The 11,449-nt window shown below is 44.9% G+C and overlaps 1 protein-coding gene and 1 long non-coding RNA gene across 2 annotated transcripts in view; one reads left to right on the top strand and one right to left on the bottom strand.

Annotated features, from left to right (window-relative positions):
* Positions 1-2,615: 2,615 nt before the first annotated feature.
* The window catches only part of Mesr3 (misexpression suppressor of ras 3), a 40,610-nt gene continuing 31,776 nt past the window's right edge, over positions 2,616-11,449 (top strand). The window contains exon 1 of the mRNA XM_070659840.1: positions 2,616-3,647. The gene's annotated coding sequence lies outside the window, so the exon portion shown is untranslated. The remainder of the gene's footprint in view (positions 3,648-11,449) is intronic.
* The window catches only part of LOC139104435 (uncharacterized), a 102,367-nt gene continuing 100,818 nt past the window's right edge, over positions 9,901-11,449 (bottom strand). Inside the window, exon 8 of the long non-coding RNA XR_011546032.1 lies at positions 9,901-9,993. This is a non-coding gene — a long non-coding RNA (uncharacterized lncRNA). The remainder of the gene's footprint in view (positions 9,994-11,449) is intronic.

Raw genomic sequence — 11,449 nt, 5'->3', positions numbered from 1 at the left:
ATTTAATAAAAGTGACACTGACTTTCGCCTTTTTAAAACAATATTTTTTTTTTTTTGGAAGACATTATTTATATATAATTATAGGATTTGGTTATTAAAGCGCTTTTCTCAAAAATACACACGGAAAATTAATCCACGCAAAAGAAGTCGAGAAAAATTGAGCAGAAAATTATCACAGGTATCTTGTAATTAACTCTCGTTTTGTTTATCCGTTAATACGCAAAATTATGCGATATTGATTATGACGAGGTTGCAGGACAATTCAGACCTACATGTCGCTCGATTGATTTCCTTCGTGCGTCGGCCGAGAGACGCTGTCGCTAATACTCACGCACACGACTTGACTCCAATTAGCGGAGAGTCCCGGGGGATTTATATGTCGAATCGCTCATACCGTATGCAAACTCTAAACGCAATCCCGATACAACTGCGAAATATAATTTATTGGCAAACGTAACTTTGTCCGCGGCGAGTCGTCCTTGCGCGAAGATACATAGCGGCGCGACCCTGATCGGATTACGAAAACCCGTGGAAGACGCCAACGCACGTGAGTTCCTGATTGCGGCGCATCGCGGTGTAACTCGACACACGAGAGAGACGCGGGAGACGGACTTGATGGAAACATATTGAGCTGTTGGGCGATGCTCTCACGGCGTTTACGGCGTTATTACGGTCATCCCCGACGCGTACGGTAGAATGTACCTCGTCTCTCAGCTATGCGTTCGCCGCGCGTATATTACGGCCACGCCAGATTAACCGCGAAGCATCAGAAATTACGACGCGTACGCACGTCAAAGGGGAAGCCGTCAACGCGAAGATGCGAATTTTCCCTCGACACGCATCCGTAGCGCGATCAGCGAATGACTCGCGCGGTGCTCGCAGGTGAAAATTCGCTGACAATGGAAATCCAACACCGCCGCGTGAAACGAATTCTGAGGGGACGTTACATTTCCTTCGTGCACTTTAGCACGGTGCACATTTACGCATTTTCTTGCCCAGGTTTTATTAGCTTTTCGCCGCAATTTCTTTCTCGCCGCGCCCTTTCTCCCTCCAATTAGAAAATTTCATTCATTATACTTGCTAATTCTGTCATTTTGCATCCATCGCAGAATGCAGTGTACGTACATTTTTCTATGCATAAGAGAAGTTCCCGCGGCGATAGGTATATGACGGAGGAGAAATTTAAATAATGTCTTCGAAAATGTTGACCCACCCGAATTTTGCTATATTTCTTTAGTAAATTAAAAGGAAGTCGAGAAATGACTTTTGATCCTCGTCAGAGGAGCATAAAATAGTACCTTTCACTCGCACTTAAAAATTAATTGTCGATTCCTCAATTAAGTCTGTCCAATTTAACTTTTTTTATTTTTTTTTTTTTATTGTCCTTCGTCAACGTGCGGCCGTTCGACAGCATGCAAACTTACGTCGGCGAAAACGATTTTAATTGCTCGCAATAATTAAAGGCGTTATTGTTGACGAGCATTCAGGTGATGCACCAAGTAGAAATACAAAAACTTACGGGTGAGACAAAAGGGCTCGGGGAACCGAAGCGCGGATATATTCGCGAATTATTCGTCGCTCATGACATGCAAACAACGCTCGCGTGACGTTGATAAATGACATTCGCGATTGCGCTTTCGTAATTGACAAGTGATATCGCAACGAATGAACGATTGGCTCGACAATTTCTCATTTGCGTACGCTGCCTGACCGAAAATACGATTTTTCACTCATTACGCATGTCAATTCGCGGCGTACGGTAAATAAAAAGTAAAGCGACACGTGTCATCGCGCCTCGCAATTACAAAGTCGTCTCGTTTTCCGTCGCGAGACTTGGCTTCCCGCAAATTTCTTCCCTTTGTGTTGTTTCACAAATCTTGAATCGCTTTATGCCTGAAATACGGGACCGCTTAACAGCGCATTGAGCGCACAGCACACGCGGATAACTGTGATTTATCGACAGGGAGGAGAATCAAACGGATGCAATTCGACGGATGCGCACGGCCTCGTAAATTTTCGGACGGATTTACGACCGAAAACGAAAGCTTTCGGAAAAGGACGGAAGGATTTGCTGTATAAATTACGCGCGATCTGCTTGCATTATTTTACTGATCAACATGTGGATCTCACGGAAACAAGTTGTGCACGAGAAAAGTATCCATCTTTCGCAATGCAAAATGAAATTAATTAAAATGTAAATATGTTTCAGTTATTCTTTGAAGCGCATTCGTAATTAAATTAATGAAGAAACATTTATTTTTTTATTTGCGAAGGTTCAAAATAATTTCTGTTTGTTTGATTATCGACTTTAGTATTCGCGAAAATACTCAATCACATTGAGTTCGATAAGAAAACGTTTTTTTTATTTTTTTATTTTACTAAAGGTCCTTCGCTTTTTCTTTTCATTCAATAATTATTTCACTTAACAGCGAGAATCGTCACGGAAATGGCTTTCATTAGCTCTATTCACGATCTTTTACTGCGCGTTTCATTGTACGTTGCAAGAGGAGGAAGACAAAAGATGTTTTCAGAACTCGCATGCGACGAAATTCGCTTGAACAGTCAAATCGTGCTGAGTTTCATTGTGCAATGTTTTTTACAGAATACTCTTTATTACGCAAGGAAGTGTATAAAAGCGATAGCAACAATTTACTTGTAAAATAAGTGTCTCAAGGCACGTCACGTTTTCTATAAATTGCAACATTTACATACTCCGCCTGCGTTTTACGTGGCGCGGACACATTGACCCCGATTTCAAAATGCATAATACCCTCGACTGCTTGTGATATAAAAACTCGACGTTCGTATAGCCATAAGAAAGCCGAAGCAGCCTAAAAATATCCTTTTACCGCGTTGCGTCATGTTTTGACGGACGCATAATGGCAAACAAATTCCCTCAACTGGCCGTGAGCATCGCAGAGCCTTCGCCTTAAACAAAGTGGCTAAATTGCGCGCGCGCGCGTGGATTCGTCTTGAATTCAGCTTGTCGCCGCGGGGACGAGATGTAATTATGGTAACGCAGGGCAATCGCGTAGAGAAAATCGTGAGAGCCGTGCAAAGCGGAGCATCCCGGCTCCCGAAGGCGCCGAGCGGTGCATCCAGGTAAAAATCGGGAGAATCGCGAGCGGTAAAATAACAATTGTGCAAGCGCGTCCCCGTCGTTCGCCGAGGCTCGCAGCTCCCACCGCGGCACGCATACGCGACACGCGTGTGTCGGAGGACCGCACGGCGAACGGCGGCAAGCGCGGGAGGTGCACCGAGCGAATGCACGACGAAGGCGCCTCAGTCGACCGCCACCCTTTGCGTCCGACGGTTCGCCGCCGTTCTCCATCTCGCCGCGGAGGGGAATCCACCTGTCTGTAGGTGCCGGAGCAGTGTTTATCTCTTTCGCTTCCTAGTCGCGCGCGAGTCTCAGCTCCAATCGCGGGATACCGTAGCATAGCGAGACCTCGAGGTGCGCGGCGCGTAAGTGACGTCACGGGATCACGGAGGGTGGACCCGAGGGGTGCTCTTTTTCTCAATCCCCCGACAAGTGCGAGTTTATCATGAATCGCAACTGAGTTTAAGAAGGACCATCTTCGTACCCGAGAAACGCCGAACTTTCGGAGGCAGAATTTAAATACAGAGAGAAGTGCATTTTTTCAACTGTGAGTACCTACTTTGAATGCTAATTCCATTTTTTGTCACGTTTGTTAATATCGGGTGATTAAATATTCAGAGTAACGCGTTGATTCGTGTATACTAAAGATCGTGCGGTTTCAATCATAAATTTTAAATTACGACGAGGGACTATTTCTGATTTGTCATTACGTTGACGTTACCTCATTAACGTGATTTGTTAAGCGATGCGAAATGAATTTATCGCGGAACTATTCCATGTAACAATTAGACTCATTAAAACGATGCAATTATGATGTATAACAACAAGATACCTACAAACACATGCGGTTAAATATAATAAATATTATGATTAATAGTGGTAATTAACGAGTGCTTTAATCGGCACGCAATTCGAGTAGTAAGTATTACAAACGTTAAAATATATCGCCCTGCAAGCATATGCGTTACACGCGATAACGAAAATATGCAGTGAACGCGCTGATAATTGATATCCATTAATAATTATCGATTTGATAATAAAACGTGATCTAGCGGTGTCGAAACTTTTACACATTTTATCGTTGCATTAAAGCATTAAACAATCTAAAAGACGCAATTAAATAAATCTTCACAGACAAAGTCCATGTTCCTTTAATCGGGGGACATTATCTACTAATTATCCACATCGAGCCAGGCTGAAAGCGCGAAGGAAACGGCACGTTTCCCGTGTCGCCGTGAACGGAAGAGACGAGTTTCGAAAATGAGAGCGCGCGCAGGATCGTTTTCCGTTATTAAGTTCCGAGTGTCGGGGATCTTGAGAAGGAAAAATTACGCGTTCGCGCACGAATTACACCAGAGCGTCCGTCGAAAAGGAAATCCGGCGACCTAAACTCCTCGTTTGGGAGATAGGTGCAAGACCAGCTCGTACAAAAGCAGCTCGTGCGAAGGCTAGTGCAGCGTTTCAGATCTTTTTTTTTTTTTTTTATCTTTCGTTAGGAACGCGAAATCTGCATTCACGCGTTCGTACTTGCCGCTAACGAGGATAACGAAGCGTACGCTAACGGGGAACTAACGACCGCCATCGCGAGCCGTGAAGATGATTGCACACAGGTGCAACAGCGAAGATCCGTGGGCTTCTTTCTCATCCCCCGTGAAAACCGTCGTTACGAGGAAACTTTTGTGCAAGATCGTGGATCACTCTTCGCTAAAACGAGGGTAATTACTTTCGCTAAATGAGTGCGCTCCTCGATACGTCCCTATCTCAGGAACCACGAAGGCAACTTTTACATATCGCTAATGTTCCGAGATAAAAATTAACCGCCGTAGGAGTTTTCAGTCGTGAAGCGCGAGCGTGAACGACGGTATTTCTCGTAGATCGCGACCTGTTTCTATATTTCATCCGATGTAACGACGGGAATTTCTTAACTTCGAGTGCGATCGAAAGTCCTCTCTAATTTCACCGCGCGATTAAATTACCCGTGCTGTAATTATTAACGCAAATGTGCGTATACCAAAGGGCGCGCACAAGTGCGGTTTCGCATGGAACGTTGAGCTTCCCGGAGTCGATATCGTCATACTTCGCTGACTAAAAGGCTAATTCCTTCGCGTCGTAAAGGCGGCGAGCGGCAAATGTGAATGCGCGAACAACGCCATGGTCTACGTATGAAAAAGAAGAGCTCGGATTTGGTGTCGCCCGGCCTGTCGCGATCGGCTCTTCGTGCTTTCTTTCGTACGTTTGTTTCCGCGGCGACCGCATCTCTCACGGGTGTGAGAAAACGGATATCCTGCGGATGGTCCAGAGACGTGTGCGAAATATCGCGCGAGCGCGAACACAGAAGGAGGAAAGTTTTTCCGTGGAAAGTATTTCCGCGCGATTGCAATGCAGAGATCGGATTTGTTTCTTTTCTCTTTCCTTTTTTTTTTCTTCTTTCTTTCTTTTGCTTTGCAAACTCGGCACGACTACGTGACGCGATACGTTTCCTCATTTTGACGGATACAAGGATGAACGTGGCGAAATTTCAATTTCGCGGCGTAAACTGTTGAAATAAATTACTATCTGAAAGTGCGCGCGTTTGTAGCGTTGCGGTAACGCAGCGATTTGGTTTGTCGATCGACATGATTATTTCCAGTTTCTCTGAATACCTGTTGCTCTAATTACTTCTTGCGCGAGACGTCGGGGCTATCCTCCGCGCGAAAAAAAAACCGCTACGACACGCTACTCGACGCTGATTGACGGGATACGCCGCGCTTAATTCGATTAGAAATGACACGCGCGTTTCGCGCGAGCATGACAAACATGACGATCGCGTGACGCCGCAGAAGGTCATTAATTGCATCTTTCTGTTTCAATTCCGCGCCGCGGCGAGAGGTTGAAATCGAGCGGGCGCGCGCTTTGCATGGCCGCCGCCGTTTTTCGCTCGTAAATCTCGACCGTGGTTATTTCGCCGCATGAGCGAACGAGCACGAGTTTCGTAACTCGTGGCACAATTAAATCCGAAGGAAAACATTATCCCGCGAACCGATATCGAACGGTCGCGCTAAGCGGATAGAAAAATACGAGGGGAAAAGAAAACCAAGTAGCCACGGTAGAGCAAAGAGCAGGACAAAGAGAAAAAGAGAAAGAGAGAGAGCAAGATCGCGGTGTATCCTGAATTGTTAGGCCAATTCAAGGCAATTACGACGGTATAAGAGAAACCGCCAGTCCGCGTTTCCCGCTGCTGGGCACGCGAGAAATCGCCGGATGAAGGCACGGGTAGGAAAAAAGGAGCAGTGTGGCAATAATTATTCCCAGGCTGCGAACCCGCGTGTAGACGCGCGCGGCGTGTATCACGGCATCCTTATCAGGACCGATCGGCATTACCGCGGCTCGCGTAATCGGAACGTGTCCGTGCGATTCGTCGCGATTTAATTAATTCACTCGCGATTCCCACGGCGGAATTGGGGACGACGTCGCGCGGCGCTACAATAATCGCCGAGGCCCGACTCGATGCGCCCGTACTTGCGAAACGCATGCGAGATACGCCCGCAGATGCCTCGGATATGACGAGCTTGAGAAAATGCTTTTCGAAACGCGTGTCCCTAGACTCGCTCTTTCTCGCAATGGAAGAATCAAGTACGCGTTGATTTTTCGCGCGCCCCGCCTTTGTTACCGCCGCCGTCTGTCCCGTTTATATTCCAACCGCGTCGCGTTAACAAGAGCGCCGGACATTGACGGGGCTGTGTCGCCGAAAAAAAAAAAAATAAAAAAAAGAATAGCACCGAAATCGCCGCGCGAGATTCTGCGCCACACATTTCATTTGTAAACAAAAACTCACTGGACGCCCGGGATTCGCAGCTTTTCACCGGAATTCCGCGCGTTTCGACGCGGGGCCTGTTATCGGCGCCGATAACGATCGAGAGTCGTTTACTCTGAATTTATTGCGGCATACTTGATCGAACGTAACCGAGTCGGTCTTCGTTGTGGCTCTCGCCGCGCATATTTGCCTTCGCGATCCTGCGCGAGAGCTGAAGCATAAGTTGTTGGAATCGATCGGGGCTCCCGATACGCGCGTAGAGGCGTGAAAAACCGCGGATTGCGAAAAGGAAGCAGCAGAAGACAGGCGAGGAGCAAAACGAGGGAGGCGAGAGAGCGATACCCACGGAAGCGCGAAATCGTATCGTATCGAGGATAAGCCTGCCTTGCCACCGACACACGTAGAAATTAGATCACCGTGTCACGCACACGTACGCGTTCGGGATCGACGATTCCGTCTCGCCATATCAGAAATTGCTCATAGAGACGTTATTTTACGATTACTATTGGGACGCAAATTGTCAAGTAAAAAAAAGAAAAAAAACAAGTAGATATGAAAGTTGATATAAAGTAACATCGAAAATAAACGCTGAAAAATAATCATGCCTTGCTACCAATATAATAAATTATCAATCGCATCTATGAAAGTAAAGACGAGCATGCAAACGAATTTCTAATTTCCAGAATTAATTATTTCACGATCGCTATTGAGTTATCAAGCGAGAAGGAGAGACGTGAAAATTGACACGAGATCACATCGAGAGGACGAACGATGGAAAATAATTATGCCATTTCTCCGATACAACATTTATCAATATCATATCCTCGAAGAATGAGAATGTCTGGGTAATGAGGTTTCCGATTTCGAAAATTAATTAGTCCTCGCAGACGGAATCACCGCTCTCGTCTGTCGACAAGCTGTCGTCACCGCTGTTTGTTATCTTCGCGAACGGTTGCGGGATCGCGCGATGAAATATGGATGACACCGAATAAACTTTGTAACGTAACAGTTTCTTGTCGCGATGACTAGAGGAATCGAGAAGTAATCGCGAGATGATGTAGCTATGACGGGCACCGTCGATGCTTCCTGCGAACGTTGCGCTTTCCTCGCGACGCGGAAAGCAGATTGTGAGCTTCCATCACTATGCATAGCGGTAACTTTGTTCATTAATACGTTATCGTAGCGATATTAATTAACGGTAAGTTCGTATTCATTAATCACGACAGGTCCGCGCTGGCCTGCAAAGAGGTGAACCGCGTATCGTCGGCTCAATATTTTTCTTTCCCGCATAATTAATCCGTTTAACACGCGGGCTCGAGTGAAACGTCGGTATTGCGAGATGAAACAAATAACTCCGCGGAATAATCGATGCCACTCCGCGCCGCGCGGCATCGAAACGGAACAATTTCACGGTTTCGGTTAAATTTTACACCGTTTCGCGACCGCGGAAAATTGCATTTGTTTCCCCGAGCAATACACCCGCAGACATTCCCATTTAATGTCGCTAATGCACACATCGAGCGCAGCCAGGACGCGGCGTAGCACAGGATAGCAAACATGGGCGCGGTGCACACGTTTATCGAAACGTTAAGAAATCGTGATGTCATGCCTCTGATGGGATGAACAAACGGGGGGCAAAAGAGAGAAGGGGGGGCCCCGACAATACGTATCCTGAGCTAATATTGGCGCGGTTTATTACACTTGTGACGGATAACGTCACGCGCTAAGCAATGGTCGCTACAATTTAGCCTCGCGTCGATAAGATAACGTGACAATTTCAGGCCCTGAGTGCGTCACGAAATTGGAGGATTACTTGGCGGGAGATAGACGGAAAACCGTAGGGAAACGTCGTCGTGGCCAATTACAGTATCTCAGTTGGCGGCAAGTTTTTTCTCGCTTCCGTCAGGTGCATTAAGACCGACACGTTTTGTCGCAATGCACGCCGATGGCGCATTTGCATTTCGCGTGATCTAAAATTAGCGGTTGGGAAAAACGCGGCGACTAGTCGAAGGTATAAGGATATTTCTTTGCGTGTGATTTTTTTTTTCTCGGTTCTATAAAATAATCGCAAAAATAAATTCAGAAAATTCGAACAAAGTAAGCGCACGTAATTGGTGTAACGCGACGCACTTTTTCTACAAGCGTTCTTGTCTTCCTCGCGCTTCGAGGACAACTCTGACCCAATAACACTCGTTGAGTAATTGCAATTTTTATTTCAGAAAGATAAAACGCAAAAATGAGCTCGGTTTGCGTAGTTGTGCTCTATTTATATCAAGCACGTAAAGAGAACCGCTAATTTGTTTTGCACCGAGTTTTACGTCACGTACATACATAATGATGTTTATTTCAAGATCAAAGTAAATCGCTAATTCGATTGGTTCTTAAATGCAACGTCCGGGAAAAAACGGAAAGATTCATTATACCTATATTTGTTCTCTCGCTTGCTCTATTTTCTGCTGCGAGAATAAATGTCAGTTTAATTTTTATAATTTAGTTAGTTTTAATTATTATTTTTATTATTTTTACGCGTGTAACATTTTTCCGCAAAACGCATTGTAAAATTTTTTTTAAATAATAAAACAACTCACCAGTCTGCATGGGCATCAGCGAAGTTGAAGATGCTGCCGGTGACTGTAACAGAAAATAAAAAAGTATTAATGTAGAGATGCTGAAAATAAAAAAATTTGCTGCTTAAATTTAAAAAAAATTACGCGTCTCTAATTAATTATTTAATTGAACAATTAAAAAGTTTTCTATTAATTAAAAGGTAAAACTAGCAATTTTATATAAAGAAAAATTAATTCTTACTTAAAAGTTGCTTCGCCGATACATGATGCCCACCCGGGCCTCCTCCTCCTCTCAGTTGGAACGTGTCGAGCCATCCTTCCGCGCACAAGACACACGCGAAAGCCGCGACCGTGAGTTTATAATCGCGAAAACTAATATTAAAATAAAAAAATAAAAAAATAAAAATTATTATTTAAATGTTCGCACGGCACTACTGGACGACACTCCCGTTCCTAAACTTCGCATAATAAAACTCGCTTGGTTATCGCTTGAACGGTACACTCGTGAGAAAACGATGGAGCTACGAACGATCCTGCAACAGACAAATAGAACAATTAAATTGTAGAGAGTTGAAATTAATGTCTAACGTTTAAGAAAAAAAATTTTGATAACGCAAAACTGTTAATTTATTTGCAAATAAGAAATAATGTTTACCACGGGATTGCTCCGCTGGAGTATGATGCCTATCCGAGGCCTCCTCCTCCTCTCAGGATGCCAGGCCCCTCCCTCCTCGTACTGGTCACTCGCGATAATCGCGCCCGGATTGATTAAAATCGCGAGAACTAATTATCGCGCGACACTGGCCGGTACTCGTGTTCCTGAAGCTCGAACAACAAAATTCCTTCGTCGGATATTTACACGGCATTCCCGAAATAATCGACCGACGACCCGACTACGGTCTGTTTGTTCTACAATATCGACGATGAGCTTCTTCAGATTTTTATCCGAACAAGAATTTTACTTACAAGATCAGTCGTAGGCCAAAAATATTCTAGGTTATGAAGTCTGATAATGCGTACGTTCTAAGGTTATCCACGCAGTGGGATCGACAAAGCTATTGCTGCTTATTAACGTGTATCTCGGGTGAATATTCACTTCGTATATACTTTCCGCGTAGAGAATATTGACTACAGAAGCTAGATCGCGATCGTCGACAGCATTAGTCCGTCAAATATACAACGAAGTTGGTCGTCACGCACGACGTTCTGATATTGCGAACCATGTGCTCCACACTGCCGGTTGCGACGTCGAGCTGTGTGAGACTAGCGCACCGAGCTCGTACGACCTCGTCCGGTCGCGCCCGACCGCTATCCGACTTGTACGCGGGCTAGCGCGCCGTGAATTTTCATAATAAACATTATGCCAAATATTACAAGGACTTCAACGTATTACAAATTTATAAGCGATAGATACATTGCGGTACTTGTCGATTACGTTTGCAATGAACCTAAAGAAACGAATAAACATGTAATATATGTATGTATAATTAACGACTAAATGTATATATGTATAAAGTACATACAAAGAAACGAGAAGCGTTTAAATTTCAGTGCTGAAAAATATTAAATGTAAAGCCGTTTTCTTTAACGTAGAAGAGAAAAATTTTTTAACGCCGCGAATGAGCACGATTTCATTGATCTCGGTGGAAATATTTTCCTTTCCGCGTTGCGACACGTCATTCTTTATCGTGAATTCGTATCGATAAGAGAGGAAAACTCAAGCCAGCAACGGTAACTGGCGCGCCGATGTCCAGCGTATATTTCATTGACGGTAAACGATACCGTCATAGAGCCTCGAATATCAGAGCCGGCGAGATAGCGGGCTAACGTTCGGGTTGACATAAAGTAAACGTTTCCTTTCTATCGCACGATATCGACACTGTTGGTCGGACTTTGTTCGCCGAGCTCTCACCTATCTCTCCGAAATGGCTTTCGGGTTGCATTTCTCGTTTCCACCTTGATTCTATCCCGTACGCTACATCGTTACAC

This window comes from Cardiocondyla obscurior, linkage group LG01 (assembly GCF_019399895.1).
Source record: "Cardiocondyla obscurior isolate alpha-2009 linkage group LG01, Cobs3.1, whole genome shotgun sequence".
In the NCBI taxonomy this organism is placed as follows: Eukaryota; Metazoa; Arthropoda; class Insecta; order Hymenoptera; family Formicidae; genus Cardiocondyla; species Cardiocondyla obscurior.
Note: the sequence above shows the minus strand (reverse complement) of the source record. Positions and strands in the feature narration are given on the sequence as shown.